The following is a 10,000-nucleotide window of genomic DNA, read 5'->3' on the forward strand; positions in this document are numbered from 1 at the left end:
ATTTCCACCACCACCACCACCACCACCACCACCACCACCACCACCACCACCACCACCATCAATAAACACTACCACCACCACTCACTACCATCGCCACCACTTCCAACATTCCCACTATCACTAACACCACCAACCCACGATTTGCACACATTCGATTCCTGATCTGTCTCGATTACCTTCCCGTCAAATTCGACAAGAAGCTCTGGGAGCAAACCACAACACACTCCACGGACGAGCAGGTCCAGATGGCATCTTCCCTCACCACCACGCTTGTTAGGGGAAGAGGAAGAGGGGAGAGAGGAAATATAATAGACTGGAGAGAATAGGGAATAGAAAACGAGAAGGAAAAGGGAGCAAAAGATGGTCAGAATTGTTTATGATGTACATCACTGGATGAAAGGATATTCTAATGCTATTTATCAAACTATCTTTTGTGATAATAAGGACTAGATAAAAAAAATAAGGGCAAAGTAAACAACAAGGTAGAAAAAGGAGAGACGTAGGAAGAAGAGAGAAGTAAAAATATCTGACACGAAAAAGTGGAAATGTTAGACTCTCCAAATACCTAGAGTAAGACAAGAAAATATTCCCTTCACGACTAACTGAATTAGTGTATCCACGCTATACAGAGGGTGAGACACGATGATAAGTTGTACACAGACAGCTGAATTCGTCTCACACACATGAATAGAACGAGGGTGAAAACATTCTAAACATAGTAGTATGGTGCACGTCATTTTATACTCACTGGCACTGCTCACCTATAATTAAATATGTACCTATGTCTTAGTCTCCTCACATATTTTGCCTCTGTTTACCTAGCAGTGCATATAAACTTGGGTGAGGTTCAGCTTTTAAGAGTCGTAATCCTTCCTGGACGTGATGTATGGGCGAGTCTTCTCATACCCGCTCTCATTGTTCACGTAGTAATATATGCTGGGGTGAGTCGACTATTGTGGCTCAATTCCTGCATCTATAATTCAGAAATTAAAATGTATCATAAATTTCCTTACCACTCCCAATGATAAAATAATAATCAACACAAAAGTTACCCAGTCAAATGAAACCAGAAGAGTCACAGAGCTGAACTAAATTATATAAAGACACTAAAAAAGGTGCAGAATTTTAAATAGAGCGAAACGCTGTCCCATTGAAAGCTTATTTAACATCTTGTGTCTCTGTCTCTATTGCTTTCGGAAGCACACCATTTCATCCACCAAAACTAATGGGTTAAGGGCCACCATGAATTTTCCTCGAAAAGTATTTAGTGGAAAAATATTCCTCCCACAACCGAATGATCCCGGGTTCGATCTTCGGGCAAGCCCAGACAAACTGTCCTTTCTTATACATGCTGGGTCTTAGTAGTCTGTTGTGATATAAAAAACTAGGGAAAAATAATGAAAGTGTAGATAATATTAATAAAATAAAGTGCAAGTGATTTATTAACACTCAGCAGGAAGTTCTAACTGACGACCTCATGAAAAATAAATGTACAAGAGACAGAGAAAGTGCTCACCGGCCTCCCGTGGCTGGTAGAAAATAGTTAACTGAGATCTCTGAGAAAGTGTGAAGGTGAACGGCCGTAACAGTACGTGTAACCACAATTAATCAGTAGAAGGCGGCACCAAGCACCGTCAGCTGCCCATTCAAAAACAAACCTATCATATATTATAGAAATTATAAATAAGAAAGATGTAAATAGATTATCTACAGTAAAGGACCTGGGGAATTATCTTATCATCAGGCAATGATAAGACCAGCTTGCTATAATAACAAATCCAAGAGTTAATATTAATTTTTAAATGTTAATTAAACACTAAATAGTACACACACACACACACACACACACACACACACACACACACACACACACACACACACACTTATATCATAATTAACGAAAATACATTTTCTTGGTGTGTCAATTGTTGTCTTTAACACAAAGTTTTACCCGTTAATCTTATTCTTCGTCGCTCTCTCACCACAATTACAGAACCAGAAAATAAAAACTAACTTTCCACTAGGCTCTAAATTTCCGTATTGTCAACGCCGTGTTTGTCTTGTCCCCTAATTGTCCTCCCGTGACCTTTAGAGCTAAAAATTTGTAAGACTTTTCCTCATTTCAATGAGGTCGTCCCAAGAGAGCACTCACCTCCACAATGGTGGCTCCAGCCACCGCAGCCATGCTGAATGCTCACTGCAAATATGACGTCAGGAGTATAGTTTGAGTGTGTGTGTGTGTGTGTGTTTGTAGGAAAGGGTGTGTAGTTACCTAGTTGTAATTGGAGGGGTCGAGTTTCAGCTCCTGGTCTTGAACTCAGTTGCATAAATTGACTTCACTAGTCCCTTAACTTGTAAATCTGTGAAATGTTAATCGTTTGGTACACAATTATCCATTAAAATAAATAAATAAATAAATAAATAAATATATATATATATATATATATATATATATATATATATATATATATATATATATATATATATATATATATAAAATATAGGGAGGTACCACCTCTAGAACTGTCATGGGGACCTTCATCCTCAGAGAAAAGAATAAACTTGCTTCAGGGAAAACTCAAGATTCTCCCTGAAGCTGTTTGAGAATTTTCTCCTACCACCCCCTATATTATGTATATATATTCTATTTAAAGACAAAATACATTGACGAAACATTCACAAAAATATGATACAAAGTAAAACAACATAGGTAACTCAGAGCTACATCTCGAATACTTCGTCCAGCTCCCCTGCGGTGGGCCGCGTGCCCAGAATGCTGCAGGCATTTCCTCTCTGGATCGCAACACTGAGTCTCTGAAAGAGGAAGCTGGTCGCCCTGTGGTCCTTGGTTTCTATGATGAGCTTTTCACCCAGCTCTTTGAGGAACTTTAGAGCACACTTGCCCCATGCTCCAAGGGTCTCCGACCCTATTGGAATGAAGTTATAGCAAGGGGGAAGGTCTTCATATTTTCGGATCTTCTGGGTCTCCCTGTGGCTGGCAGCTCCACCCCCTTCCACTTCACACTTCTCAGTACGTCATCAGGAACTGTGCAATGTTGCAAGGGAGCAACCAAAGCAGGGTGAGAGGTCTCACAGTACCGTAGGTGTCAACTGCCACGGTTACCCTTAGACTGGGTTAGTGGTCGGTGCCATCCTCACCCTACCACCATCCCCCTACTACCTATATGGGGTAGGAGGGTTTCTGAGATGTCAAGTATGAAATTATAAGATATAAAAAGTCACCCCCTAAGCTTTTTCTAATCGTTTATAACAGGTCATGATGTTTGAGAAAATAAAGTTTCTCGTTAGATACTGTAGACATGGATAGCTATTATTCTCTGTGACCTTTTCAAATAACGAAAGAAAGGAATACTATGTGCTCTTTGACCGTTTAAATGTCCTGCTCTGGGGTACTCGAATATTCTACCGATGTACTCAGAAGTATCTCTTCCTAAATATTGTCTACTGTTTTCTCAGTGGCTGTTAATGTGCCATACATGGGGACTTCTATGCTTGTCCGATAATATTTTTATGATATAAATTCTACTAATACCCTTTACCCTCTTCTTACGTCATCTCTTTATCTAGTGTGCTTGTCACTATATGGCACATTAACAGCTGCAGGCTTTATATAACCATCAAAACTGACGTGGTGTGAAGCTTTGGTACGTAGACACTGACCGGGCGTCACTAATCCATCAATCCACCTTGTATAATGAACAATCCTGTGATTTTGTATATCATTGTTGTTTAAGATTGTGTACAATGGACTCTACTAAATAATTATCGAGCTTCTATAACCCATAATTTGAGTTGTATACTGTATTCCTTTCATGTTTCAAGAGGGAAGATTCAATTACGTTTCTTTCCATGACAGACCTGTTTGGTATTATAATCTGGGCAGCATCCCATCCCGGTTGGGAGATTACATGCACTAACGTGGTTAAAGATAGCATTCGACTCTTGCCCTGTCCTGACTATTTATCTTGGGCATAAATACAGCATATATATATATATTTATATATATATATATATATATATATATATATATATATATATATATATATATATATATATATATATATATATATACATGTATATATAAGCTATGAGGGACATGTATAATTCTCCGTGTCATGGTTATGGATTTTCACTGACTTTCCATTTATTACTAGTGTTTCCATTCTGCCTTCACTATTACCCAAGCAAGAGGAAGGAAGGAAAGTCCCAAAAGCTGCAGCTTAACATATACTTAGATAATTCCAGAAATAGCAACAAACTTTAGAACGTCATGATGCTACAAGCCTGGATAAGCTTAGGATAAAAACAGCAGCAACAAATGTCTGTTTCCAAAACAGAGTAGAAAATTTCATTTACACCTCTGGGGTATTGTGTCAGCTGGTGAAGCTGATTAATCGAAAGTGTCAGCGCACAAGGGCTGACAATCACCCCATTTATTTAGCGGTGGCAGCAGCTGGGCGGGTAGCAGCTACTGGATAAAGCAGTGGCTGCCATGATGACTCTCATTGTCGGATATAAACACAAATTTAAAGGCGACATTGTAAGAATATCATCTTGCGACCCATCGTTGTTTCACTGAATAAATCTCAGTCACCGATCGAGGGGGTTGAGGAGGGGGTGAAGGTGGGTTGAGGAGGAGGTGAAGGTGGGTTGAGGAGGAGGTGAAGGTGGGTTGAAGAGGAGGTGAAGGTGGGTTGAGGAGGAGGTGAAGGTGGGTTGAGAAGGGGGTGAAGGTGGGTTGAGGAGGGGGTGAAGGTGGGTTGAGGAGGAGGTGAAGGTGGGTTGAGGAGGGGGTGTAGGTGGGTTGTGGAGGGGGTGAAGGTGGGTTGAGGAGGTGGTGAAGGTGGGTTGAGGAGGGGGTGAAGGTGGGTTGAGGAGGGGGTGAAGGTGGGTTGAGGAGGGGGTGAAGGTGGGTTGAGGAGGGGGTGAAGGTGGGTTGAGGAGGAGGTGAAGGTGGGTTGAGGAGGAGGTGAAGGTGGGTTCAGGAGGAGGTGAAGGTGGGTTCAGGAGGAGGTGAAGGTGGGTTGAGGAGGAGGTGAAGGTGGGTTGAGGAGGTGGTGAAGGTGGGTTGAGGAGGAGGTGAAGGTGGGTTGAGGAGGTGGTGAAGGTGGGTTGAGGAGGAGGTATAGGTGGGTTAAGTAGGAGGTGAAGGTGGGTTGAGGAGGGGGTGAAGGTGGGTTGAGGAGGGGGTGAAGGTGGGTTGAGGAGGGGCTGAAGGTGGGTTGAGGAGGAGGTGAAGGTGGGTTGAGGAGGAGGTGAAGGTGGGTTGAGGAGGAGGTGAAGGTGGGTTGATGAGGAGGTGAAGGTGGGTTGAGGAGGAGGTGAAGGTGGGTTGAGGAGGGGCTGAAGGTGGGTTGAGGAGGAGGTGAAGGTGGGTGGAGGAGGAGGTGAAGGTGGGTTGAGGAGGAGGTGAAGGTGGGTTGATGAGGAGGTGAAGGTGGGTTGAGGAGGAGGTGAAGGTGGGTTGAGGAGGAGGTGAAGGTGGGTTGAGGAGGAGGTGAAGGTGGGTTGAGGAGGAGGTGAAGGTGGGTTGAGGTGGTGGTAAAGGTGGGTTGAGGTGTAGGTGAAGGTGGGTTGAGGAGGAGGTGAAGGTGGGTTGAGGAGGAGGCGAAGGTGGGTTGAGGAGGGGGCGAAGGTGGGTTGAGGAGGAGGTGAAGGTGGGTTGAGGAGGAGGTGATGGTGGGTTGAGGAGGAGGTGAAGGTGGGTTGAGGAGGACGTGAAGGTGGGTTGAGGAGGTGAAGGTGGGTTGAGGAGGAGGTGAAGGTGGGTTGAGGAGGAGGTGAAGGTGGGTTGAGAAGGAGGTGAAGATGGGTTGAGGAGAAGGTGAAGGTGGGTTGAGGAGGGGGTGAAGGTGGGTTGAGGAGGGGCTGAAGGTGGGTTGAGGAGGAGGTGAAGGTGGATTGAGGAGGAGGTGAAGGTGGGTTGAGGAGGGGGTGAAGGTGGGTTGAGGAGAAGGTGGGTTGAGGAGGAGGTGAAGGTGGGTTGAAGAGGGGGTGAAGGTGGGTTGAGGAGGTGAAGGTTGGTTGAGGAGGAGGTGAAGGTGGGTTGAGGAGGGGGTGAAGGTGGGTTGAGGAGAAGGTGGGTTGAGGAGGAGGTGAAGGTGGGTTGAAGAGGGGGTGAAGGTGGGTTGAGGAGGTGAAGGTTGGTTGAGGAGGAGGTGAAGGTGGGTTGAGGAGGGGGTGAAGGTGGGTTGAGGAGGTGAAGGTTGGTTGAGGAGGAGGTGAAGGTGGGTTGAGGAGGGGGTGAAGGTGGGTTGAGGAGGTGAAGGTTGGTTGAGGAGGAGGTAAAGGTGGGTTGAGGAGGAGGTGAAGGTGGGTTGAGGAGGAGGTGAAGGTGGGTTGAGGAGGAGGTGAAGGTGGGTTGAGGAGGTGAAGGTGGGTTGAAGAGGGGGTGAAGGTGGGTTGAAGAGGGGGTGAAGATGGGTTGAGGAGGAGGTGAAGGTGGGTTGAGGAGGTGAAGGTGGGTTGAGGAGGAGGTGAAGGTGGGTTGAGGAGGAGGTGAAGGTGGGTTGAGGAGGAGGTCAAGGTGGGTTGAGGAGGGGGTGAAGGTGGGTTGAGGAGAAGGTGGGTTGAGGAGGAGGTGAAGGTGGGTTGAGGAGGGGGTAAAGGTGGGTTGAGGAGGTGAAGGTTGGTTGAGGAGGAGGTGAAGGTGGGTTGAGGAGGGGGTGAAGGTGGGTTGAGGAGGAGAAGCTGGGTTGAGTAGGGGGTGAAGGTGGGTTGAGGAGGTGAAGGTGGGTTGAGGAGGAGTGAAGGTGGGTTGAGGAGTGAAGCTGGGTTGAGAAGAGGGCGAAGGTGGGTTGAAGAGTTTGTGAAGGTGGGTTGAGGAGGGGGTGAAGGTGGGTTGAGGAGGGGGTGAAGGTAAGTTCAAGTGGGGGATAAAGGGGATTGAGTTGGTTGCCTTGTTGCTTTTGAAGGTTCACTGAACCATAGAATGGCAAATTAACCTTTGTGTTGATCTAGGTTCAGAAAGAGTTACCTGTCATTCTCCAGGCGTTCTATGTCCTATGATTTAATAATAATAATAATAATAATAATAATAATAATAATAATAATAATAATAATAATAATGAACAGTAATAATAATAAATAAATAAAAATAATAAATAACAACGAAAATAATAATAATTATAATAATAATAATAAGTAAATTATAATAATAAACACCAATAGTAAAAAAATCACTATAATAATATAAATAAATAACAATAATAAAATAAGAATAATAAATAGCAATAATAATAACAATAATAATAATAATTATAATAATAATAATAATAATAATAATAATAATAATAATAATAATAATAATAATAATAAATTACGGAAAGGAAATGCTTTAATCCCATGATGAACCTGATTAACTGGGCTGTGGTGTTTACGCTGGGCTTGATACGTCTAGCACTAACAGGCTGGTTGGTCATGACATCCCCATGTTCCAGATTGAGCACACGTACACCGACAATGTAAGTAAACCGATAATGCGAACCTTCAAAACTAGACACACCAAACCCATGATGATTCTCTGCAAATCGCTTCCTCTCTCTAGGCTGGAATATTGCTGTACACTAACGGCATTTTTCAAGGCAGGTGAAGATGTAGACCTTGAGAATATACAGAGAACTTTCACGGCACCTATAAATACAATGAAACACCTATTTAACTTGGAACGGTTGAAGTCCCTTGATTTGTACATCCTGGAAAGCAAGCGAGATAGATACGTAATAATAGACACTTGGTAAATCCTCCTAGAGGGACTAGTCCCAAATCTGCACAAATCAGGTCCTGATTCACCACGAGGTCTGGTCACGGACCGGGCCACGGGGCGCTGACCCCCGTAACACCTTCCAGGTGTACTGCAGATATGCTGTGATCAGGGCTGCTCCGACACACTGTTCAGCATTTTCCCTATCAGGCGAAGAGAAAACGATCAATTTCCCTAGCATCGAAAACCTTTAATTTTCCCTAGCAGCGAAAACTAGTAATTTTCCTTGGTTGCGGGAGAAACCGATAATTTTCCCTAGCAGCGGGGAGAAACCGATAATTTTTCCCCTGGTCGCATAAACAAATCACATTTCCCTGCCTGCCTTACAAAAGAGTCTCGTTTTCATTGCAAATTGCTCGAGTTAAAGACCTCTTAAGAAGTCCTTGGGACTGCGAGGGAGAGCAATGTCACAAAATTAATAAGGACATTAATATTTCTGGCTGGCGGTCGTAAAGACTAAACTGGTGAAGTTAATGTTGGTCATTCATTGTTGCTGGCAGTTATCTTGAGAACACTAACTGTACACTGTACTAACTGTACACTGTACTAACCGTACACTGTACTAACTCTACACTGTACTAACTGTACACTGTACTAACTGTACACTACACAAATTGTACACTGTACAAGCTGTACACTAAAAGGACACAAGTGCAACTAATGTGACATTTATTGTGGCAACGTTTCGCTCTCCAGGAGCTTGATAAAGCTCCTGGAGAGCGAAACGTTGCCACAATAAATGTCACATTAGTTGCACTTGTGTCCTTTTACTTTACATATTGTCGGTAATTCTAACAACTTTATTACAAGCTGTACACTGTACAAACTGTACACTATGCTAACTGTACACTGCACTAAATGTACACTGTACTAAGTGTACTCTGTAGCAACTGCACATTGTACTCACGGCACAGTGTGCTAACTGTATACCGTACTAACTTTACACTGTACTAACGGTACACTGTAGTAACTGTACACTGTACTAACTGTACACTGTACTAACTGTATACTGTACTAACTGTATACTGTACTTACTGTACACTGTGCTAACTGTACACTGTACTAACTGTACACTGTACTAACTGTACACTGTACTAACTGTATACTGTACTAACTGTATACTGTACTAACGGCACACTGTACTTACTGTACACTGTACTAACTGTACACTGTACTTACTGTACACTGTACTAACTGTACACTGTACTAACTGTACACTGTACTAACTGCACACTGTTCTATCTGTATACTTTACTAAATGGACACTGTACTAACTGCACACTGTACTAACTGTACACTGTACTAACTGCACACTGTACTAACTGTACACTGTACTAACTGTATACTGTACTTACTGCACACTCTACTAACTGTACACTGTACTAACTGCACACTGTACTAACGGCACATTGTACTTACTGTACACTGTACTTACTGCACACTCTACTAACTGTACACTGTACTAACTGTACACTGTACTAACTGCACACTGTACTAACTGCACACAGTACTAACTGCACACTGTACTAACTGTACACTGTACTAATTGTATACTGTACTAACTGTAAACTGTACTAACGGCACACTGTACTAAAAACACACACATATATATATGTCGTGTCACATAGGTAAAACTTGCGATTTCGGATTAAATAGTAACGCTCTTCTTGCCGAATAAGGCAAGCAAAAATTTGTGTATGCAATAACTTCGCAAAAATCATTCTAAACCTAACGAAAAAAATACATATAATTGTGTTTGTTTATTATTAAATTATTGTAAATTTATCTAAAATATATTTAACTGGATTAGGTTTAATTAAATTGTGCTTGTTATAATAAGGTTAGGTACGTTTTCTAAGGTTCTTAAGGTACAAAATTATTAATTTTTACATTTACATTAATGAAAAAAAATTTAAATGTATAAGAGAAAAGTTTAGAAAGATGTTCTTGTTATTTATAAATATATATATATATATATATATATATATATATATATATATATATATATATATATATATATATATATATATATATATATATGCAAAACAACCACTGTGAAAGAATAGAGAAGTTCCAAGCGCTTTCGTGACTACTTACATTATCAAGGAACAATGAAAGTAAAGCATCAAAGGAAGGTATATATAGGGGTAGCCCGCACCTCACTATCAGATCCCACAACAACTTAACACCTGACGCGAGACAGCAGGCCCGCCGGCC

The sequence above is a fragment of the Cherax quadricarinatus genome, chromosome 69, assembly GCF_038502225.1.
Source record: "Cherax quadricarinatus isolate ZL_2023a chromosome 69, ASM3850222v1, whole genome shotgun sequence".
Lineage (NCBI taxonomy): Eukaryota > Metazoa > Arthropoda > Malacostraca > Decapoda > Parastacidae > Cherax > Cherax quadricarinatus.